This window comes from Bombyx mandarina, chromosome 19 (assembly GCF_030267445.1).
Source record: "Bombyx mandarina strain Sakado chromosome 19, ASM3026744v2".
NCBI lineage: Eukaryota > Metazoa > Arthropoda > Insecta > Lepidoptera > Bombycidae > Bombyx > Bombyx mandarina.
The window spans coordinates 1,476,318-1,502,608 of NC_143225.1; the positions used below are offsets into that span (position 1 = coordinate 1,476,318).

At 41.8% G+C, this 26,291-nt stretch overlaps 1 protein-coding gene across 3 annotated transcripts in view; it reads right to left on the reverse strand.

Moving 5' to 3' along the window:
• Positions 1-26,291, reverse strand: part of LOC114249492 (zwei Ig domain protein zig-8-like) — a 241,753-nt gene that overhangs the window by 97,228 nt on the left and 118,234 nt on the right. For 2 of the 3 annotated variants that reach the window (XM_089735202.1, XM_089735201.1), the window contains one exon: positions 25,831-25,875. The exons of the other annotated variant lie outside the window; for it this stretch is intronic. The gene's annotated coding sequence lies outside the window, so the exon portion shown is untranslated. The remainder of the gene's footprint in view (positions 1-25,830; positions 25,876-26,291) is intronic. 3 annotated transcript variants of the gene reach the window in all.

The window sequence follows — 26,291 nt, forward strand, 5'->3', positions numbered from 1 at the left end:
TACCTCCCAAAGCATCCATGCCCCGAAAGGACCTGGGTGAGGCGAAAGGAGAGCTCACCATGTCGCCGGTCCGACCATGCCTCCAGCACAGGCACCAGTGCCTCGAGCGTGCGCTGACGAGTGGCCGAAGTTCGGCCGAGCTCCTCCAACAAGCGCTCTCTCCATTTGGCATACGCCAGACCACGCGCAGCATGCCTCCATCGATCGACAACCGACGGGCCGGGTGTCTGTTCCCGAGTCGAGGACTGTCTTCTCCGTCGGTATGTCGCGGCCAAGATTTCGGCCTCGAGGTCCCACGGTAAGGATCCGGCGAGGGCACAGGCCACATCCTGAGAGATGGTACGGTACCCCCTGATGACCCTCACCGCGAGCGCCCGCTGAACTCTGAGCAGCAGAGCCGCGTTTCGCGCGGTAAGTGCGGGCGACCACACGGGAGCACCGTACAGGGCCATACTACGCACCACCCCCAGGTACAGTCGCCGGATACCGGCGCTGCATCCACCGGTGTTGGGAAGAAGACGGGTCAGCGCACCCGCCGTCCCCATCAGCCTTGGAACCAGCATTTTGAAATGGTGGTCGAATCTCCATTTGCTGTCCAACACAAGGCCCAAATACTTGAGCTTTGGCTGGACAGCAATGGTGACACCACCGACTACGAGATTCGCGCCTTGAGGCGGCCCCTCCCGAGCCGAGTGGAAGCACACTGCTTCGGATTTATGAAGGGCCACCTCGAGGCCGAGTCTCTTTATTCGACTCACCACAGTCGCTACACCTGCTACAGCCAGGATGGCTGCTGACCGGTAGTCGTCTCCGCGGGCCGTCACCAGCGTGTCGTCAGCGTAGCAAACCACTTCGACGCCACGCAGGTTAGCCCCACGGAGGACCCAGTCGAAGCCTATATCCCACAGGAGCGGACCCAGTACCGACCCCTGTGGAACCCCCCGCGACACTGTTTTCCGTCCCCACCCACTCCGCTCGGGGAAGACTACAGCCCGCCCTGAGAGATAATCTTCGATCAGATTGCGGAGACCGGTAGGCACGCGGTGAAATCGTAATGACTCCATGATCGTACTCCAGGGGATCGTGTTGAAAGCGTTGGCTATATCGATTGACACAGCCAATAGCACGCCCCCCCCAGAGCACGCCTGGTCGGTGAGGTCACGGACGCGCAAGACCGCGTCCACGGTCGACCGACCTCTCCGGAAGCCAAATTGGTTGGACGCTAGATTCGGCCCAATATTCTCCAGGTGCTGAACAAGACGCCCGGCAACGATACGCTCAAGGAGCTTACCGGCCTCGTCCAACACGACTATCTTGAGACTAGTAGTAGTAGTAGTACTAGTAGACTATCTCTAGACTTAACTATACTTGAGACCTTAGAACTTACATCTCAAGATGGGTGGCGCATTTTCGTTGTAGATGTCGATGGGCTCCAGTAACCACTTAACACCGGGTGGGCTGTTAGCTCGTGCACCCATCTAAGCAATAAACAAAAAAAAAACTAGAAACATGTAAACAAGATCTAAATGTTCGTTGTTATCAAGTCTATTTTCTCAATTATCTGCCTGATTAAGTCACTTAAAATTGTTATCACACAACCAATGTCAACAGAAAACAAAGAATCAATTAAATTAAACACCCCCTAGTATTAACAGTCTGCGGTCGTTAGCTACCCAAGCGAGAGTAATTACAAAACGCTGAGGTTGTTTAATCTTGCACCACACTCCACATTATATGTTAATCAAGGTACAATCCTGCTTAGTATTAGTTGCAGACGTCCAAGGGGACAAACGTTTGAGACCGCATTTACATGTTTATTGTGTTAACAGAGGGACCTTTCACGGAGGCACCTGGGGACCAAGATATTGGTCTAATATACTGGACGGAGACGGTCATTAGTTTGGTTGCTAAACGAAATGCAGCACGATTCCCGAGAGATGGCAGCACGATTGCGGTATCGTCGGCTAACTTCGTGCTACGACAGAGCCTAGCCGATGGAGGCGCGTAGACGCCATCACACTTACCAACCAGCCTTCTTGAAGAGCGGTGCCTCCGTCCTAAGAACTGTCATTCGTTTTTGTTTGCTAAGGTCAAGAGAAGATTTCTAGATTGTTCTAAGACAACAAACGTGACTAGTGTATTCAATATTTCTCTTAACTCGATCACCCTATTCGCTCCTTCGGTGTCTCACGGTGGTATTAATAATTGTGGTTTCTCCGACATACTCAAATATTAGTAAGGTTGTCATGAATATTACCGCTCGTCACACATAGTGCTTTGCCAGAGATATTTTATGCCACGTACCTAAATTATACACGTAAATTATAATTTGCGTAATTACTGGCGGTAGGACCCTCTTGTGGGACCGCGCGGGTAGGTACCACCACCCTGCCTATTTCTGCCGTGAAGCAGTAATGCGTTTCGGGTTGAAGGGTTGGGCAGCCGTTGTAACTTGAGACCTTAGAACTTATATCTCAAGGTGGGTGGCGCATTTATGTTGTAGATGTCTACGGGCTCCAGTAACCATTTAACTTCAGGTGGGCTATGATCTCGTCCATCCAACTAAGCAATAAAAAAAAAGTTTAAGAGTTAAAAGTTTCAGTTTTGGGTTTCTGATTTAGATTACTATATATTTTTCCATTTATAATTTTTACTAGATAAATTAAGCTTTCAAATGCGGTAATCCGTTTTGTGGTGCATCCAGCGGATATCCGCGCACCTCAATGGATCGTCGGTCCATCTTGTGGGAGGCCTAACCACGCTACGCCTTCCGGTACAAGGTCGCCACTCAAGAACTTTCTGGCCCCATCGGCCATACGTTCTACGAGCAATGTTTCGCTCACCAAGGGTAAAACCAGAATAGGCCCTTGAGGCTATTGGTATTGACTTTGCAGATAAGAACAATCTATCTAGACATCGAAAATGCGTTTCCAAAGATCTTTTTTGCCACGTACCATCCGGCTTTGGAATGAACTCCCCTCCACGGTTTTTTTATTTATTTTTTATTGCTTAGATGGTTGGACGAGCTCACAGCCCACCTGGTGTTAAGTGGTTACTGGAGCCCATAGACATCTACAACGTAAATACGCCACCCACCACGAGATATAAGTTCTAAGGTCTCGGTATAGTTACAACGGTTACCCCACCCTTCGAACCGAAACGCATTACTGCTTCACGGCGGAAATAGGCTGGGTTGTGGTACCTACCCGCGCGGACTCCCAAGAGGTCCTACCACCAGTTTTTATTCCACGAGTTGTTTTCCGAGCGCTATGACATGTCCTTCACACAAGGCTTGCGGAGAGTACTTAATGGTAGGCAGCGGCTTGGCTCTGCCCCCGGCATTGCTGATGTCCATAAGTGACGGTGACCACTCACCATCAGGTGGCTTGTATGCTAATCTGCCTACAAAGGCAATTAAAAAAAAAACATACCATAAAGGTCCTAACACAAGCAACGTGTAACTAAAGTATCATAGTACACACACCACAGACACTAAAATTAAACATTTCTCATCACTACATAGTATAAAACAAAGTCGCTTTCTCTGTCCCTATGTATGCTTAAATCTTTAAAACTACGCAACGGATTTTGATGAGGTTTTTTTTAATAGATAGAGTGATTGAAGAATAAAGTTTATATGTATAATAACATCTATTAAATAGTGGAGAAATTAATAATAAATTACGGTTTCCGAAGCGAAGCGAAGGCGAGTCGCTAGTAATATATAAATCGAACTCTAGAGACAAGAATGCATAATAGTATCAGGAATTCCTAGTATACGCGAAGCAGTTTAACATCTACACGGAACGTCCTAGCGTCCTAAAGCCTTTTGACACATTTGGGCCAATCAAACTTTCACTCTGAAACAGGTCCTAGACAAACATGTATGGGCGTATTAAATCACTCTCCCAGATACGAGGCTGACTCAGCAAAACTTATAATTAAATGTGACATTTCAATTCGTACGTGACACATTTCAAAATCGCTTCATTAGGGAATTAAAAGTTTGACGTTGCGACGTACATTGGAAACTTGGAAGAAGTGTGTTGGAGCACGTAAACTTGCTAATGGAATTTTCGCACAATTTTTAATGAGCCTTTTTTTTCTTGACATGTTTAATCTATGGATACACGAAGTAGCCAGCTTTACACGGTCTAAAGGATAAGACGTCCGGTGCATTCGTGTTGAGCGATGCACCGGCGTTCGAATCTCAGGCGGGTACCAATTTTTCTCATGAACTCGACAAATGTTCACGATTGACTTCCACGGTAAAGGAATCACATCGTGTAATAAAAATTCTTCTTCTTCTTCTTTGTCGTTTCCTCATTACTGAGGGTCGTGACCACCTTGGTCCAGTTTTTGCACCAGCTTCCTCCAATGTTGCCTACATTCGGCCTGCTTAATGGCGCCCGGGACGCTGGTGTTTGTGGCCTCCTTGATAATGTCCGTCCATCGGGTTGGCAATAAAAATTAAACCCGCAAAAATTATAATTTGCGTAATTACTGGTGGTAGGACCTCTTGTGAGGCCGCGCGTGTAGGTACCACCACCCTACGTATTTCTGCCGTGAAACAGTAATGCGTTTTAGTTTGAAGAGTGGGGCAGCCGCTGTAACTATACTTGAGACCTTAGAACTTATATCTCAAGGTGGGTGGCGCATTTACGTCGTAGATGTCTATGGACTCCAGTAACCACTTAACACCAGGTGGGCTGTGAGCTCGTCTACAAATCTAAGCAATAAATAAAAAAGTAGCCAGTAAAGTAGACCTTTTGGCGGGAACGCGAGGAGTAAAGTTGTGTGATTTGTTTTATTTTGTCTATTTAGTGTTTCTTCGGGTTTACATGTGTAATAACGGTGGTTTATTAAATGTTTAATATATGTGAAGGTGCACATATGCGGGAAAAATGAAGCAAAGACGCTGGACGTCACTTCTCGGGATCCTCCAAAAATTTCACTGAAAAAATGTCAGTAAATAACCACCATTTTACTGAGATTATATTTCATCCCATATCATCTCATCTCATTTCATTTCATTTCATCCCAGTTGATTAATGTCTCAAATTAATTATCTTCATTTAATTTTACTCCATATTATCATTTTTCATAAAAATAAGAATATAAATTAATATAAGACATTACCTAAAGGTCTTAGTTACCAGTTCATAAAATTCCTTTTAAAAAAACCAGTAAAGTAAGTCCATAGCTACCGTAATCTATAGACATAGCCTTCTGCGAAGCACTGCTTTTACTAGGGCTAGTGTTAGCAACTTCGCTCAGGTTGAGCCCGGGAGCTCACCTACCAGTCTCGACATAAATGGGATAGTCCCTTAGGTTATCAGCCAATAGGTAGGGAAAAAAAACACAACCTAACCTAGTTTGATAATTACCGTGGTCCATACACAAACCGCACGCTACTTTCAATCTTAAAATCATGCATGAAAATCTTGATTGCATTACTAATAGATTTTCTTGATTTCTCTTGGCATCAAAAATCATAATGTTAAGCCCGACTCACACATGCTAACAATGCCAATCACCAAACCAACCAAAGCTACTCTTATCACAAAACTGACATCATGGTAATCTATATATTAATACGTGAAGCAAAAACTTTGTATCCCTTTTTACGAAAATTGCGCGGACGGAGGAGTATGAAATTTTCCACACTTATAAAGAATATAGAGAAGAAGTGTACAATGCTAATATTTTTTTAAATATTCCATGAAAGCTAAATTAAATCAATAAAGAAAAAATTACACACACTATATACCATGTATTTGACGCACACACGCATGCATACTATTTATTGTCAAACTTTTGTTCTTGACGTCTGTTGTCAAATTGAGAATAGATTAAATATTGTTTGTCTTTATTAATATTTTTTATAGTGTAGGCTTGGCGAAATTTGTGATTACAGAAGTATAAAATACAATCATAATAGTGTACAAACTTACAATTCTAATTAATTATAGTCGAATTTCGACTACTGCGGGACCTCTAGTATCCATAATTACGGATCCTGATTTTGTCGCAATCCTCAACGTCATTATTGTATTCTAAATACAAAAGCGTAATAGGAAAGTCGTTTGCACAATTTATTGCCTTCGAAGCTTATATATAAGACGAATTAAGCTTTAAAGCTTCTTATGTGATCTGCGAATTTCATCCTTATTTTCATTATGTTGGAATTTGTATTTCATTCCCCATCGAGTATTACGTTTGACCTTACGGACTTCAGTTTGACCTATAACGGCCCGATCCTTATCATCGTAGCATTAATTGTTCACGTTAAATATCATCATTATTATTTTATGTTAGTCACGTTCGAAATTTAAGTGAAATTCTTTGAAAAAAGAAACATGAAGGCGAATCATTAATTAAAAAAAATGGTAGGTCACCTCTAGTGAGTCCGCACGGGTAGGTACCACCACCCTGCCTATTGCTGCCGTGAAGCAGTTATGCGTTTCGGTTTGAAGGGCGGGGCAGCCGTTGTAACTATATTGAGACCTTATCAAATCAAATCAAATCAAAAAAGTTTTATTCAACATAAATGAAAGTACATACTTGTTGAACGTCAAAAGAACTACCGCCAATTCACAAGAACTAGCCTCCGTCCTGAGAAGAATTGGCAAGAAACTCAGCGGGCATGTCTTTTTTTTTTTTTTTTTTAATATTAGATTATTTTTGGAGTTTACTCCTTTAGAATCGATTTACATATATAGGCCCGGGGTATGAAAATTATGGGGACCAAAATCGTACTAGCATGTCACACGAAATGCGTTATGCGCCTGATTGGCTCCTGATTGCGTGATGCGTGCGCGCGCCAATCAAAATCGTACTAGCATGTCACACGAAATGCGTTATGCGCCTGATTGGCTCCTGATTGCGTGATGCGTGCGCGCGCCAATCAAAATCGTACTAGCATGTCACACGAAATGCGTTATGCGCCTGATTGGCTCCTGATTGCGTGATGCGTGCGCGCGCCAATCAGGAGCCAACGCGCGGCCGCGTTATCGCAGGTGACGCCGGGCTGCTGCGCCGGCAGTCCGCCACAAAGCCTCGTACTGATCGCGCGTTTCTCTCATTATTGTATTTTCATATATTTGTTAGTCGTTTGTTTTGTGTCTCGTTAATTTGTTAATAATCTGTAGTGTATCGTGTTGTCGTAATATAGAACTATTTCTCGTATTGTTTCGTTTAATTTTTTATATCCAGTAAACTCCAGTCGTGCGTCGGAGCGGACACACACACTTTTTTAAATATTAGATTTTTTTAAATATTCATTTTTACAATAAGTAATTATAACATAACAATTTTACAATATTGAAATGCCCGGAGCGAGCAACTCATTCCCACTTTGTGCAATCTTCTAGAACTCATATCTCAAGGTGGGTGACGGCATTTACGTTGTAGATGTTTATGGGCTCCGGTAACCACTTAACACCAGGTGGGCCGTGATCTCGTACACCCACCTAAGCAAAAAAAAAATAATCTTGAATGCTTCGTATACATTTGATTTCGACTCTGATGTGTGGTGTTGGAGGCAGATGTGGATATCTATTCTGAAAGAGTTTGGTATACCACAAGGCACTATCTGCTTCTAACGTATTCTCACATATTCCAGTCACATCGCTCGTAGAGACCCCGATAACTCATAGAAGCTGATGGTAGTTAGTTGACGGGAGAAAATCACGCGGACGCTCACCTACCCGTTGGTCTGATCTAGTAAAGACGCTCACCGGCCTGTCAATAAACGAGGGTATAAAGACTGCCGAGGTCAGAAAGACAACATTTCAAGCTAGACACGACCTTCAGTAATGAATAGACCGACTCAGAAGAAGATAGAGTTTCGGCCATACCGCAATCATATCGGTTTCTCTGGAAAACGTATCTTTGTTTGACCTTCGAAGCAAGCCAAACCTGTTGTTCAATAGATTGTCTACAAATAATATCTACAACTATGATCAATGCGAACATTGAAGCTACTGCCTGTAGCTAAAGAAAGATGTGCTTTCCAAAAAGCATGTTTTAATTGCAACAGCTCGGACTTAGTACCTTAGTAAAACATTTTTTTCAATTTCCATCTCTTAACTCACAGTTTCCCAAGGACTACTACATAATAATGAGCTGCCTTAATCCCTGCAGGTTCTACCAGCTGCTCCATATAATCTAAAGAGTTTTAATAAAATCTACATTGCATGCGGATAAAGCCGCAACGTTGTTTCCTCTCTGCATACTGATGGTGGAATTACGTTATATTTCTGTGACAACCTTCGTCGTAGTTTTTAATTCATTCTCGTAGAAATAGGACGACTAGCAGACGGGCTACGAATATCGTTACCTGTATACAGAGTAGATTTGGGATACTGGAATACTGGGATCGAGATGTTGATGATGTATCGCCAATAGATACTGACTCAAAATATTGTGGCACTGAACACTGAGCAATAAATATATCCTTTGTCGAGTTAAATAAAGTAGCCTAGTGACAGATACGAGAGATTTCCGTGCTTTCTTGATCATATGTGGTCACCGTCTAACGTGACAACAGCTAATCCAGATACCAAGGGGTTGCCAATCACTAGATCTTTTCATAAAACTTTCCTAGTCTTTGTCGGGTGATTGGCCAGAAAGGTCTTCGACGAAATAAACAGCCTGGGAACACGTCCACCGCACAAAAAATATCGTGACTCAATCCCAAAGTAGGTAACCTATGTTCACAAGCTAATAACAATTGTTACCACCATTACAGAACTATGTGTAAGTATTCATCTAATCTCTTATAGCCATTGATATTATATTCTTCTAAAAAGAAAATAAGGCTCTTTTTCGTTTGTTTGAAATCTTTATTCTTGTGTCCTGGCACGTCCAGGAAGACAATCGGTCCCTTAAAGTAGTCAATCAAATTTGCCGTGATAAATTGTAGGATAATATCGAACTTCTCTTTTTTATTGTATGGATATCAAGAATTAAACCAGAAGCATTGTTACTGTATTGCTACTGTTAACATATTGAGGAACAGATTTGCTGTCCAAGAGAATCCTTACAGGCCAGGTACTTTATTTTTCAGCAGGAAACGGTAGTGTTGTAATGATGTCGCCAGAATCCACAAGAAATTACGTGTTATAAACTCCCCCTAAGATAATATATAGCAGTCAATATGCAAGTCCTCCTGATGTTTTAGGTCCCTCTGCCATGATGCTTGTTGATAGTGCTTGTTGTAGTGTTTGTTTGATGTATAATTGTCGCTACTTAATTGCATAGTTTTTAGAAAACCCTACACGAAATAAACAGACCTTAGGTCATTATCCATTTAAGTCGGTAAAAAAGATTTCTTTCTCCTCATAATTTCAGTACGGAAACTGAACCAATCACCCAGAAACTGTGCCAGAAAATTGAATGAGAATGAAGTCATCTCTCGCATACAAATAACGTAATTGCTTTTGTAATTATTTTTATGTCTCTACTGGCGTAGAATCGACTTTTCCAATAATTATGTATGCAAGAAGCTTCTCTCGAGCTTCCGAACGAAAGCTCATTCTGCTGTTTTATAACTTTGAGCTTTTTCAAAAGTATTTTTTAATAAAAGTCTTTAACTAGATCCGTGTACCTACGAAATGATTTTATAAAAAGACATTTGCGATACTGAGAGATTTATTCTGAGTAAGTAATACTCAAGCTATGGCGGCTCAAGTGCGGCCATTTTCTGCAGTATTTTAGTAATACTTTGCTGTCGTTTTTAGGCTGACTATTGATGGATGTTAGGCGATTACTATATCTCAAATAAACCACCCTTTTTTCCGCTCTTCAAACAAGCTTTTCTTCAAGGTTTAATATAACTAGATGATGACCGAGCTTTGCTCGTTTTTTTTTTTTTGATAACGCCCTTTTGTTGTGTCTTTAAAGCGGTTAGTTGCCCTCAATTAAGAAAAATAGTATTATTATTCGCCAATAGAAGTCGCGAAGAGTTGATTATTGAAAATACGAGTAAAACAACATTTTCTGAAAATAAATCGTAGCCAGATCGATTTATCGCCCCCGAAATCCCCTGTATACTAAATTTTATGAAAATCGTTGGAGCCGTTTCCGAGATTCAGATTATATAAGTATATATAAAGTATATACAAGAATTGCTCGTTTAAAGGTATAAGATATCACGCCTTATCACCACGTACAGAACTTTGAAAAGATGTGACAACAAAAGGTTAGATTCTGATTTAATATACATTCGAATACCGGTCTTAAATTAGAACGGATAATCAATTCGTTGGCGAAATAAACAACATTGTGGTACTAAAATAAATAGACAGTAACATGCCAGTACCGTATGTACATGTGACAATAAATAACCAGAGACAATTATTTTATTAGATACTTTTTTTTTATTGCTTAGGTGGCAGATAGGTGTACGAGCTCACAGCCCACGTGGCGTAAAGTGGTTACTGGAGCCAATAAACATCTAAAACGTAAATTCAGCCACCCACCTTCAGATATGAGTTCTAAGGTCTCAGTATAGTTACAACGGCTACCCCACCCTTCAAACCGAAACGCATTACTGCTTCAGGGCAGAAATAGGAGAGGTGGTGGTACTTACCTGTGTGGACTACTTCTACTAAAAAGAGAATGTCCAGCAATCTCTGCCAAAGGGTTGAAGATGATGATGATGTCGAGACTGCCTCTTCCGCAGACTCGGATGCTATATTGAAATAATTATGTACCGAAAAATTAACATTTCAAAAACAGAGTTAGAAAAAAAACATGGCTATCCCTCATTCCTTTGAAGCGGACCGTGACGTGTTCAAAAGCAGCCTTTTAAAAAAAAATTTTACGCGCAATATAAATGGTTTTATCGTTTTTCTCTGGGAGCCCTTTTGAAGGCTTGATCATTCATCCGGATGAAAACAAGCGAGGCTATCTTACGTCTCTCACAAAACGCTAGTCGGTAACAAATTGCCTGCCCGGTACCAGTAAACGTGACTATCATTACTAGTTGATTTATAGCGTAAAAGGCATCCTCGGGGTCCGACGCTGGCACACGCAGATGCTCAGAGGAAAGGCTTTAGAACGACACGTATTAATGTGACTGGGTCGGTTACTGACTGACATTGCGTTATGAGTAATGGAATCGAAGGATGAGTGAATCTCTAAATTGTTCGGCTGAGGGGTTTGAAATTTTAGTCGCCGCAAAAACACTTAACTATAATTTCACTAGAATTAGTCGTTAAGCAACTTTATTATTAATTGTCTGAGGATTTGGAATTAATAATTTGCGATTAATTGTAATATTTCAAGGAATGCGCAAACAGTGTACTCTAATTTAGTTATAACCTACGATTTATTACATTCTTCATTAAAATATATTTACTGATCAACGTTAGTATGGCATACTATTACGCGCTGAGGTTCAGGATAAATAAATATTCCACCGAAGTGTAAATTAAAACTGTATTTAACACTTAGAACACTTAGCGAACACTTTACAAGTCGTAGTCCACTTCTTCCGCTTCGCTTCAGGTGATCCGTTCCCTGTTTCGCTTCGAGTAGTTCCGATCAATAACTGACTTCGTGCCATCTCTGCAACGCTTTTATAGCCGATACGACATTCCTAGATTTATCGAGAACACTCTGGACAAGTCGAATAGCTTCGATGCGTGTTTCCGCTATCTGACAATAGATGGCGTTGTACTTCTTGAGCGCTCTCGATATTATTAGCTCTTTTGATATTCGTTTTTGCTATTCGAGGATAGATGGCGTTGCTCTTGTCGGCGTAACAAGTCTGACTGTAGGGTGACTCTTAAGTCACCATATAAATAGAGACCGTTGACAGTTCACACTTCAACCTCATATTTCAAGATGGACGGATCACTATCTATTTGCTCCGGTAACAACTGTGCACCGAACAATATCTGATCTTGCTCATCTATATAGAGCAATAAAAGTAAGTATAGTTATAGGTGTAAACAATTCACGAGACACATACGGCCATATTGGGCGCGTCATTCAATTTCATGGAATCATTTCGTACTTTATATTCCCAACGTTGAATTTATGAGCTAAAGTTAACTTTATTATTGATCCAACAACACTATAATATAGTATAATAACTTTAATGTCAACAGCAATAACACAAAATTTTACTCTTCCAATTACGTTATTCAAAGTCTTAATCAATTGAACTCGAAAACAAATTCATTGAAAAGCCGAAAGACAATTTCGAACGTTCTCGATTCTTCGAAATATATTTACACCCCACGACACGATTTCCCAAATCATGCTGAAGGTTAAACAGAATCTAAAGGTCACGAAGATTCAATCGATACTTGAAATTAGATACTTCATTCAGTTGGGTAGAATGGAAATCACGTTCCATCCCTCATTGTTGTCGATCCAGCCATGCAAATACAACCAGACTTACTACGTTTCCACAAGAACAAGCAATTAACATTACCGGAGGGGTTTTAGCATAAACAGACTCGTAAACGGCAGGAATATCAATAGGTTTTTACTGCGATGGATGGTAATGCCGCGGCATTTCAAAGCTAGGTCACGTTGAGTGCCTGTTTGTAGGATTCCGGATTGTCTGTGCCTTAATTAACTTGTTTGGGCTTTTTTCATCGTTCTTGGATCTTACCCCACGTGATTTTTAAATCTTACGGCTTACAAATGAAATAGATATGACATTAAGCTGACTGAATCGGTGTAGGGAGGGATAGGGACGAGGCATATTGCGGATCCTCTGAGGTTGGTTCCAACGGCTATTAATGATTGGAAACTATGATATAAAGTTTAACTAATTAAGAACGGTAGCCAATTAATACCGGATGTTCCGTTCGTCTGATCACATACAACATGGTATTTTTAAGTCATAACTGAAATGACTGAATCGGTGATGCAGTGGTTAGCGGCCCTGACTGTGGCCCGAGGGTCGTGGGTTCGAGTCCCATATCTGGCAAACATTCGTATTATGAACAGATTTATTTGTTCGTCTGGAGGTTTAAAGGCTTCGTCAAACAGAACGCGTACTTAGCGTTGCGTTTTAGCGTCGCGCTCTTTTCATGTCACACAAATTGACTAAATGAGCCCAACGCTCCTTGACGCAACGCATTCGCCAAATCATAGTGCCTTTCGATAGCAGTGTGAAAGTTTAAAAGTATTAAAATGTCGAGTGATTCAGATGTGTCATTGTATAAGCATGGGTATTTTCTAACTATTTCTATCATATTTTCGGGCATTATCCAGTATTTTAATACATTCACTCGGACGCTAAAATAAAATTTGTAAAAAATTACAACGCCTGACGTCAAAGCGTCCTAACGCCGCGACAGAGCGTTGCGTACTTATAGGGCTGGGGCTCTGTTTGACAGTATATTACCATAGCCGTACAACACATCTCGGCGTCATAGCGCGGCGTCAGTTTAGCGCTCTGACGCGCGCTATGTACGCGTTCTGTTTGACGAAGCCTTAATACTTATATTATATGGATATATTTAAACGCTTAAAAGTATGTATGTCTCTGGTACCCATAACACAGAGAATCCTAATCTGGGGCCAGATAACCGTGCATGATTTATTCCCAGTTATTTATTTTATTTTATTGATAAAAAAAAGTTAGTGTGATGTTTTTTCATTTGAATTTGTTGACATTAACGCATGGTATAAAATAAATTCATATACTTTCAAAGTTATAAATTAAAAAGTGTTTTTTTTTTTTTTTGTTACGGATTAACGTCTTTAACTAATCAATCATAAATCATGAAACATGTCGTTAGACTATCAGATGGTACAGTAAAGAACATAGGTTATCTTTCATCTAACGTTGAACGTAGGGTTAAGATGTTAGTGACAAAAAGTGGGTAGAAAGGGAGAAATAATAAAACAAAAAAGCAAGATGGCGACTAGGATTGAGTGAGTAATGTGCAAAAAAAGTGTCATTTAATCTTTGATTAAAATAATAAGCAGTATTTAGTATTATTAGTAGTTAGTAAGAACAATAAAACTATAATCCAGTGAAACAGTTTTGCTTTATTCGCCACGATTCAAGTTAATTTTTTCTGCACTGTTGCGAACCCTGCCTCTCGTTAAAGCTATTAATAAATTATTAGTATGGTAGAATTAATTTTCTTGTCGCTATTTATTTACAGGTCGGGCATATTGTGATTCCGTTTGAGTAGCTACTGTCATTCTGCCTATGTCAGTCGCGTAGTCACGTGTAGCCAGTTCCAAACCATACTAAGAGAATATTAAGGTTAATGAGTTTATTCAGTGACGTCTTCGAAGTTATACTAAATGATCATTCTCCTGTCCTTCTCCCAGTCACCTGAGGTCGACGCAACACGTTTTCTCCTTCCATACTCCATATCATACGCCATTTCTTGGATCACTTCCCTTTTACACATGTCGTATTTCACACAATCCATTCATTTTCTCTTAGGTTTACTTATTTCTCTTTCATAGCTATCTTAATATAATATATAAATTACGTGCGCGTTGTTTGTCCGCGACGGACACCAAAACTACTGAACCGATTTTAGCTTATTTTTAAGCTATTGCATAGCTTTTATCGCGGGATTTGAGTGCGGCGACCGAATTAAGAATTTCCGTAACGAAAATAAAACCTAACACCCCCACTACAACTACCATGTAGCTCGCGTTCAACACATTCACGCGTTGCGCTTGTGTAGTGTTTGTGAATAAGGGCGCGGCGTGACGTCGTACTGCATGCGCATCATGAAAAGTCTGCCCATTTCTGTCTCGCACGGTCTAGCTTACGAGTGTGAAGAGAACAGTTAACGTTTTGCTTTTGTTAATGTTCATAAATATAGTGTGGTCTTATTTTATTATTGTTTTAATATTAAATTATTACTGCCTAATTATAATTGCATAAGTTGATAAAAAATGCTATACAATAGCTTTACCGCGGCAGCCCCCGAGGGCCACACGTCTTTTTTTTAATAATTAAAACGACATTCGTCAATTAAAAACGACTTTACGGCCTAGTCTTGTATTTTTATTATCACTATATTATTTTAGCACCGTTAGCGCAATATTGAATTGCCTACGAATAATAAATTAATTGTTTTTGTGACCACAAAAACTGCAGGGTATTTGAAACGTCGTGAATAATATATAGCAATAAAAAAACGTGAGATTAAATCGTAAACCCAGTCTAGTAGTTGCTGAAGATCCAAGTACGCTATCTCAGTACATACATGTACCAAAGAACTGCAGTTAAATCTTTGAGATATTTATTCCTTTCAAACGACTTCATCGTCAGGAGGATCAAGAAAATAAGACAATAAATATTCATCAAGTCAAATGAAAACACTGCTGCTTTCAAGAGCAATGTGGCAGGCATAATAATTGATGACATAATAGATTCTGCGAAGCACAGCGCTTGCTAGGGTTCGTGTTAGCAACGTCGTCAGGTTTGAGGCCCGTGAGCTCTCCTACTAGTTAAGGTTACGCTGATATAGCCTCTCAAGGCTCTCAGCTCAGGTAGGAAAAAAAAAGAAGATGACAACAAATAGTACACCACGGCTTTTCCAATCTCGAAACGATTTTTGCGCCCAATATACATACTTATTCACTAGTTAACTACTCGTACTAAATTGAAGTCGTCGTGGCCTAACGGATAAGACGTCCGGTGCATTCGTGTTGAGCGATGCACCGGTGTTCGAATCCCGCAGGCGGGTACAAATTTTTCTAATGAAATACGTACTCAACAAATGTTCACGATTGATTTCCACGGTGAAGGAATAACATCGTGTAATAAAGATGAAACCCGCAAAATTATAATTTGCGTAATTACTGGTGGTAGGACCTCTTGTGAGTCCGCACGGGTAGGTACCACCACCCTGCCTATTTCTGCCGTGAAGCAGTAATGCGTTTCGGTTTGAAGGGTGGGGTAGCCGTTGTAACTAAAACATGAGACCTTAGAACTTATATCTCAAGGTGGGTGGCGCATTTACGTTGTAGATGTCTATGGGCTCCAGTAACCACTTAACACCAGGTGGGCTGTGAGCTCGTCCACTCATCTAAGCAATAAAAAAAAAAACCTTTATAACAAAAGTAGTTTTAATATAAAATAACTGAAAATGTAAATCTAGAGAAACAATTTTAATTAATCGAGTTTAGTTTGTTTTCTGTTTCATTGAGTTGTTGATTTTAGCTTCCAACCAATTATTATAGTACTTGTTAGACATATTCGACAGTGTGAATGCTGAATAATTTTAATATGCCAATTTTTATTCTAAATTCCATTAAATGTTTACGTTTTTGAAGTTATACTTCTTTAGGCGCGTTATGAAAAATTGATGAGAGTGAAATTTTACGATGCGCGCGCACCGTGACACAAAATTAACAGAAATGAAGTTGCCCACTAAATCGCTCATTACAATACGACCGACGTAACTTGGCGAGTCTGAATATAGCCGCAGGTGAACTTTCCGAACCGTACCGAGAATCACCGAATTTATACGATGTCAAGAAAAGGGATGTCCAATATGCGTGTTTGAGGATGTTGTTTAATCGATTTTTTTTCAAATTGATTAATATTTTAATAAAAAAAAAGAAATAAATTTTATAAAAATAAGGTATAACTTCTTACGCGCGTACATAAGTACATGCACCCTTTTTTTTTCCTACGGCGAACAGAATATCCATTAGAAGTAAAAGATAGCTGTATACATATCTAAGGGGTCATGGTATCATAAAGTGCCGTCACACATGGTATCAATATCACCTAAAAATAAAATAAAAACTATAAAGAACCATGTTTTATGGGTGGGGTTGTAAGTATATTGGGTTGTGAGTACTATTTAAGCTCCAGCCTCTCGTTCAAGCTAGGCGAGTTTTCAGTCTATGTTGCATCGACAAATAGTTATCAGATCAACAATTATCGCATTTACTTATCTAAAACAATAAAGATATTAGATACTGGCCCTAAAATACTTATACTACTCAAAACTTAGGCATGTATTTCCAATAATTTATTTTCTGAAAATTAGTACAAGTAGCTTTTTATATTTCTATGCACTTGTTGTATTTATCAACTTAAATAGTTACATCTCTATTCAAGTTATCTATACTAATATTATAAAGAGGAAAGATTTGTTTGTATTGAATAGGCTCCGAAACTACTGAACCGATTTGAAAAATTATTTTACTGTTTGGAAGGTACACTATGCCCGAGTGACATAGGCTATAATATTTTTTGGAAAAAATTAGATATCCTTACTAAAACTCTAATAATGTAACCCAAGGTGTAAAAAAATTACCTAAAATACTCTTTACATCGTGACAACATAATAATATGTCTAACTATTATAGTTATGCCGCAATAAGTGTTCTTTGATTTTTAAAAATTAAACAACGTCAAATACCGTTGAAATTTTTGTTAAAGACCTGAGCGGAGCCGGAGCAGGCCGCTAGTATTATATAAATTACTTGTAGCGGGTGTTTGGGTATGTGGGAGGGTATAATATTATGAGCTCACATGTGTAGGTACTACCTTCCCACCTACTTCTGCCGCGAAATAACGTCCCGTTCTTACGTGGAGCACCGTATAATTGAGTAGAACGTCGTGTTTCAAGGGGGCAGTTGCTTTTTGATCATATCTGTAGGCCTTAATAAACCACTTAACAACCGCTGGAATATTAGCTGTTCTATCCATCTAAAATTTATAATCTAGTTGTTTTACACCGAATATCAGTTTCTCTCATGCAGAATCACACCTGAACTAACCGGACATGTTTCAATCATGCATACATTTCACACAATGCCTTGTTTACGCAATCTCGAATGTTGATTAGATCGCTTCTCAGAATAATCGATGTTAGAATAATTTATTGTAATTCAGCAGAAAGCAAACAAGCCAGTACCATCGAAAAAAAAACTATTTAGCATTAGCATAGCATTCGCTGTACAGAGTAATTGATGTAATTATTAGCAAAACGCAATGTATTGCGAATTTTTCTAATGAAACACGTACTCATGTATAGTTGCAACGGCTGCCCCGCCCTTCAAACCGAAACGCGTTACTGCTTCATGGCAGAAATAGCCAGGGTGGTAGTAACTACCCGTGCGGACTCACAAATCGTCCTACAACCAGTAATTGCACAAATTATAATTTTGCGAATTGGATTTTTATTACACGATGTTATTCTTTCAGCGTCGAAGTCAATCGTGAACATCAAGGTACAACATTGTGCATCTGAACTCATGCAATGTATAATTAATTACGCGAAGGACTAAGCCTTGTAACGGAGAAGCTATTAATCAATCATCGAGCGATCGCCATCGTCAATAGGCGAATCGACTGCGTACAATAAAACATAACAATGATCAAATTCAATACGCTAGATTACCATGACGCTTTCGAGAACTGAACGATATGCAATTTCAGAGTATTCAATCGAATATATAAAACCATCCTTGTAGATATTTTTTAAGCTTTTATCGCGGGCCTTGAGCGCGGAGACCGAATCATGAAATTCCGTAACGAAAAAAACCTAACACCCCTCACTCCGCCTACCATGTAGCTCGCGTTCAACACATTTACACGTTGCGCTTGTGTAGTGCTTCGTGAATAAGTGCGTGACGTGACCTCACACTGCGTGCGCATCATGAAAAGTCGGCCCATCTCTCTCTCGCGCGGTCTAGTTTATGAGTGTGAAGGGGACAGTTAAGGTTTTGCTTTTATTAAAGTTTAATATAGCGTGGTTTTGTTTTAATATTAAATTATCATTGTCTAATTATAATTGCATAAGTTGATAAAAAATGCTATGCAATAGCTTTACCGCGGCAGTTCCCGAGTGCCACACGTTTTTTTTTTTTTTTACCTAATCTGGAAGCCTTGGTAGGCTATGCCAGCGTAACCTGAAAAGTTTATTGCTTTGTATGATTTATTGTCATACTATTACAATATTCAAAACGATGCCGAATAACACATTAGTCGTCTGTGACCACGAAAACTGTAAAATAATCGAAAACTGTAAAGTATTTGCAAACTTTAAAGTATTTGAAAACTGTCAAGTGTGTGAAAGCTGTAAAGTATTTGAAAGTTGTAAACTATTCTAAAACTGTGAAGCGTATGAAAACTTTAAAGTATTTGGTAGGCAGCAGCTTGGCTCTGCCCCTGGCATTGCTGACGTCCATGAGCGACGGTAACCACTTTTTTTTTTTTTTTTTTCCACAGGAGAAAATCGCCGGATGTGGGAGTTGAACCTCACTAAAAACTCCTGCCGCTCACAACCGGCGCCCTACCCCGGACCGGGTGGGAACCCAGTCGGAGCTATTGAGACGGCGGGACAGGGTTTACGCAGAGCATATTACATCCATCCCGCCGTCCCCCAGACGCCGGACCGGCGGCCTTCCCGCATAAAACGGGTGGAGCCCGAAGCTCTTAGGGGGCCGGGTTACGGACGAGACCCCGGTCCCGACCCCCTGCTCGGCGGCGGCGGATTTCTGCGTAGTGAGGAGAGCTTTGCCTCACTCGCCCCGCCGCCTCCTTCTGCGAGATGGTGCACTCGCAGAAGTCGAGCATAGCCTTCCAGGACTCGTCACCGCCAAGCATCGACGCCACGACGCCAGGCAGCGACAAGTCCGGTCCTATCTTTGCGACCAGGACACGGCGCTGCACCTCCCAAGCGGGGCAGACAGCGAGCGTATGCTCCGCCGTGTCCAGGTCGTGTCCACAATGGTGGCACCTCGTCATCGGCTCAGCTCCTATTCGGTGCAGATACTTTCCGAAGCATCCGTGCCCAGTCAGCACCTGCACCAGACGGAAGGTGAGGCGTCCTCGGCCACGATTCACCCAGTCATCAAAGACTGGGTAAACCGCCTCGACGGTCCGTAGACCCCACGTGGGGTTGGCCAACCGCCTCGACCACGATTCGAGCACGGACCGCCGAGAATGGGCCTTCCGCGCCCGCAGCTCACTTTTGGAGGGACGCACCACGCCCAGAGCACGAAGCTCGCTGCGCCACCGATAGTCGGCAGCGAGTGACTTCGCCTCCAGCTCCCATGGCGGCGTCCCCGCCAACACACACGCCGCCTCGAAGGAGACGGTGCGATATCCACGGATGACCCTGATAGCAACGGTGCGCTGCGGCCGGCGCAGGAACCGAGCCATAGCGGCCCGGTTGCGTGGCTCAGCCCATACAGGCGCACCGTACAGGGCCATCGATCGCACCACCCCCGCGTAGAGGCGGCGCACAGCCTGATCCGGCCCCCCGATATTCGGGAGCAGTCGGCTCAAAGAACCGGCTGTCCTCATCAATCGGGGGACCAGCTCCGCAAAGTGAGCACGAAAAGCCCACCGGCTGTCCGACACGAGGCCGAGGTACCTCAACTGCACCCCGACCCCTATTCGGACGCCTCCAACCACGATGTGGGCGTCGACAGGTGGCGCTCTCCGTGGCCCGTGAAACCACAAGGCCTCGGATTTACTAAGCGCCACGTCGAGGCCCAGTCTCCTTATCCTCCCGACAACGAGGGCCACTCCCGCTGTGGCGAGACGGGCAGACTCTCTATAATCATCCCCCCGGGCCACGACCAACGTGTCGTCCGCGTAACAAATAACGCGGAGGCCCGGGAGGAGGGCACCCCTCAGCACCCAGTCGTACCCGATGTTCCACAAGAGGGGTCCGAGAACCGACCCCTGCGGAACACCCCGCACGACCGGAAAACGGTGAAGGGTCCCACCGTACCCGGTACATTCGACCGACCTGGCCTCCAAATAGGAGCCAACCAGCCGGCGGAGGTAGAGGGGCACTCCATGCCTCTCCAGTGCCCCCCCTATCACGGACCAGGGCAGGGTGTTAAATGCGTTGGCGATGTCAAGAGACACCGCCAGCGCCACCCCACCCCGTGAGACAGCCTCGTCCGAGAGGGCCCGCACGCGGAGTATTGCATCCACGGTCGAACGGCCCTCCCGGAAGCCGAACTGCTCCGCCGACAGGTCAGGTCCAACCCCGACCAGGTGCTGAACGATGCGGGCAGCCAGAATACGCTCCAGCAATTTTCCCGCCTCGTCCAGCAGTACGATAGGACGATACCCGGCGGCTGTATCCACCGGGCGCCCCTCCTTCCGCAACAACACAAGTCTGCCCGTCCGCCAGAGCAACGGGAACCGTCCCGACTCCAGGCAACTATTAAATAGCTCCAGGAGCCGGTCCCCTAGGGCATCGAGGGCCAAGGCCAGCACCCGGCCATGGACTCCGTCCGGGCCGGGGGCCGTGTCCTTTGCAGTCATCCTGACAACCGCCACACGGAGCTCTGCCCCAGTAATACGGGGCACCTCAGCAGGGGCTTCACCGTCGATGGCGACGGCTCACCCATAGCGGGGGGAACAAATCCCTCTCGCTCCTGCGGGAACAACGCCGAAACGATGTCCCGCAGCTGTTGAGGCTGGAGTCGCTCAGTCATAGGGGGGGCCCACGGGCGCAGCTTGCCGCGCACCAACCTGTACGGGCTCCCCCATGGATCCGCTTCGACGGTAACCACTTACCATCAGGTGGGCCGTATGCTCGTCTGCCTATAAAGGCAATAAAAAAAACTTTTGAAAACTAGTTTTTTTTTTTTGCTTAGATGTGTGGACGAGCTCACAGCCCACCTGGTGTTAAGTGGTTACTGGAGCCCATAGACATCTACAACGTAAATGCGCCACACACCTTGAGATATAGTTCTAAGGTCTCAGTATAGTTACAGCGGCTGCCCCACCCTTCAAACCGAAACGCGTTACTGCTTCACTGCAGAAATAGGCGGGGCGGTGGTCCCGACCCGTAACTAGAAACGTTGGATTTTTCATTATTATTTTTTAGATGGAAGATAAATTCACGTTCATCTGGTGAAAAGTGGTGACCGCAGCCCATAAGCGTCAAAAACGTAAATGCCGCGCCATAAACCTTGAGATACGAATTCTAAGTCGCAGTTTTATAGTACATACGTACCCAATATAATGACAATAGGAAATTCGAGAGTAAAAATAGTTTTAAATATTTTATAGATTTGTGAAAAAACCGAAAAACATTAATAAGCGCTGCCCGGGTTCCTGAAAATTATAAAAACCATAATAAAGATACCTACCTCCCGATAAAACCGTTTCACTTAACCTGTGATCTTTGTCAGTAATTAGCTGTCCGGTAATCTGAGAGCCCTTTACTGAATGTTGTGATATTGACGCCGTAACTCAATCTGCCACGGCTGCTGCTTACTCAATTCACTCTCCTGTCTCGACATTGAGGTATCTCATTAGCTACAGAGTTATGGCTTATAGATGTGGCAAATAATTTATTGTATTTCTCACATTGGATGTACGCGATACGTGTTGAACTAATATTGCCGCCCATAGACCCTATAGAGTTTTGAGGACGAGCTCACAGCCTGGTGTTAAATGGTTACTGGAGCCCATAGACATTTACAGCGTAAATGCGCCACCCACACTGAGATATAAGTTCTAAGGTCTCAGTATAGTTACAAAGGCTATCTCAACCTTCAAACCGAAATCTATTACTGCTTCACGGCAGAAATAGGCGGGGTGGTGGTACCTACCCTTGCGGACTCACAAGAGGTCCTACTATAAAGTAATTACGCAAATTATAATTTTGCGGGTTTGATTTTTACTACACCATGTTATTCCTTCACCTTGGAAGTCAATCGTGAGCATTTGTTGAGTACGTATTTCATTAGAAAAATTGGTACCCGCCTGCGGGATTCGAACATCGGTGCATCGCTATATACGAATGCACCGGATGTCTTATCCTTTAGGACTTCGACGACGTCAAAGCCGCGCCCTCTGAGAAACTTGACATCAAATTCTTTACAAGCTTCAAACTAACCCGCAGTTTATTTGACGGTAGACAAAAAAACATACTATTACGTGTAATTGTCATCCGTGAAGTAAAACATTACAAAGTATTTTATCTTATTCTCTTGCACGATAGATCCTAGACACGTTTATGTTTGTCTTCTTTCAGTGTCGATTTTACGAAGAAGCTTCAAAATAAAAACGTTGCTAAAGTAATGTTTGCTTTAACCAGCAGGATGGTGGTACCAGGTCGTGGCTAGGTCGTGGCCAGATTCACGTTCTATCACCAGTGTGCTTAGTGCGAGTTTAACTTCGCTTAGTTCCCCTAAGTTAGCCGTTAGGGTCACTATTCCAACTCCATACAAATTTGAGTTAACTTTTACGCGATCGAGAAGTTAAAATACTCGCACTAATCACACAGATGAAGAAAGTCGATTGAGGATACCGTCTGCAATTGAATAGTTACCGAATGTCGAAGGAATATGAATGAAATTTCAATTGTATAGTATAACTATTGTCTCAACCTACAAACTGGAATGAATGTCTGTTGCACAGCAGAAATACGCGCTGCGATGGAATCTTCAAATATTGGCTGACGAATTTTAACAAAATATACCCATATTTATAAATTTTGAATCATATTATACACAAATTTTTGAACAACGTAAACAAATTGCGGGTAAACAGGGATCTTCTGACAAGAGTCGCTCAGACCTTTTGGCGGGAACGCGAGGAGTGAAGTTGTGTGATTTGTTTTATTTTGTCTATTTAGTGTTTCTTCGGGTATAAATGTGTAATAACGGTAGTTTATTAACTGTTTAGTATCTGTGAAAGTGCACAAATGTGGGAAAATGAAACAAAGCCGCTGGACGTAACTTCTCAAGATCCTTCAAAAAGGCCACTGAAAAAATCTCAATAAATGACCACCATTTTAGTGAGATTATATTTCATCCCATATCATCTCATCTCATTTCATTTTATCCCCGTTGATTAATGTCTCAAATTAATCATCTTCATTTAATTTCATTTCATTTTATTTCACTCCATACTATTATTTTTCATAAAAATAAGAATATAAATAAAAAAATAAGACATGACCTAAAGGTCTTAGTTACCAGCTCATATAATCCCTTAAAAAAAGATCCGCTCAGACTACGGTCAGACTATTTTCATGACTACCCTCTGACCTGCATTGTACTCACTCAGCTTGTTCACGAGACAATAAAATCTTGTTTTATACCCCTAAAGTTTTACACACACGACTACAAGGGGTGCGTCGATTTCCCTAGTACAGCCCCACACATCTTGAAGCCCGGGGGAGCGATTTCATAGTTTTTTACGACCAGTAAGGAATGGAGTACGTTTTCATTGCATCTAAATTTCGTAACGGGTTTTTTTAGCTACAGCGTTAAGCAACAAAATTTACTTTTCCAATGTACCAACCGTACCGTATTAAACAGTGTTTGGAAAAAAATTGTGAGAGAGAAAAACTCCTACGTTTCCTGTTATTTAGTGTGTTTTGTGTATGGTGTAACACGTCACATCGTGTATGGTCACCAATGCCTACATAAGAGTTACAAAGCTGAGTGGGATTGGCGGCCAAATACCCAAAATGCCAAAATTTGAAATCAAGTGTTTTGGTGTAAAGGATGCGCGAGCTATAATTTTATTGTATATATATGCTCCCGGTGAAACCACAATTATTAATCGTCAGAAATCGTAAGAGCAAATAGAGTGATCGAACTAAGAGAAATATTTAGTACACCAATCACCTTTGTTGTCTTAGAATAATTTAGAAATCTTCTCTTGACGTTAGCAAACGAAAATGAATGACAGTTCTTAGGACGGAGGCACCGCTCTTCAAGAAGGCTGGTTGGTAAGTGTGATGGCGTCTACGCGCCTCCATCGGCTAGGCTCTGTCGTAGTACGAACTTAGCCGAGTTCTGACGATACCGCAATCGTGGTGCCATCTCTCAAGAATCGTGCTGCGTTTCGTTTAGCTACCAAACTAATGACTATCTCCGACATGTATATACATATATATTATTATATATGTACATAGCTCTTAGTCTATTTATTTACATATGTACATATATAGACTAAGAGCTATGTGAAAAAATATGTGGAGTGAGCGCCTATATTTCAAAATATATATTGAAAGGTGAAAAGATATTTGGTTTAAGCGACCCATTTGCAACTTTACAAGAGAGCCATTTAAAGTTTAAAACTTAGAAAACATATCACAACAAAAAAGCTTCTTCGGCTATTTGAATGGAGTGAGCTTGCATAAAGTTCGATTAAAAACATCGAGCTCTTTTTTTATTGCCCTTGTAAGCAGACGAGCATACAGCCCACTTGATGGTGGGTGGTGACCGTCGCCCATGGACTTCAGCAATGCGAGGGGCAGAGCCAAGCCGCTGCCTACCGCTGTTGAAACCAAATAAAACATAATTACAAAGATAAATGTCCCGTATCAACCGACATGTCGCTTAAATGTCTCGATACAGATATATAATATACACATATATAATATACATATAGATTGCCGGCTGACATCCGAGTTTGCAAGTCTGTTTCTGTTTTTAAATACAAGGTCAAACAATTTTATCTCTCATCAACCAAATGATCATGGTTCTATACTCTTCGTATATACGAGTGTTACTGTGTTACTTATAATATTTGCTATGTGTATGTGCATTACTATAATTCTCATGTTGTATTTGTTATTTTAGATAAGTGTTATTTGTTCTACACACACTCATCACTTTTTATTATTATTCTCATTATCCTCTCGCAGGTCTGCTGGAAGAGATTTCTTAAAGAAATAAGCAGTGCCTTTGTACATAATTTTCCTATTACTCTGTACTGTGTTTTGTTTTCTGTGTGTACATAAATAAATAAAAAATACACAGTCAAGGCATGTATTACGACATATAAGCGCCCACTCCACATATTTCCCCACAGATTTATTTGTTACCCCGCAAATCTTATTAGATTTTAATCATTAAAATGCAACAACTCACCGATCCAATTTCACTTTGCTCCTACATCAAAGACGCTCGCAGTTTCTGTAACAAAACCATTTAATCCATCAAAATTCAGGTCTGACAGGTGGCTTGCGAAGCGAATTCGGAAATTCTGAATACTGTCGCCGTAAATTTGCTTTGTTAGGCTAAAACTTTGAAGACGATTTTTGTTTTGATTACGCCTTTGTGACCCCCGGATATTAATTGACAAGTTTTATAGTCAAGAATGCGATAAGACACTGAGTGTAAGTGAATACAAAGGACAGCTATTTAGCATTTTAGGCAATGCGCGCAATGTAAAGCAAATCGTCGTCGTGGCCTAAAGGATAAGACGTCCGGTGCATTCGTATGTAGTGATGCAACGGTGTTCGAATCCCGCTGACAGGTATCAATTTTTCTAATGAAATACGTACTCAAACGTTCACGATTGACTTCCACGGTGAAAGAATAACATCGTG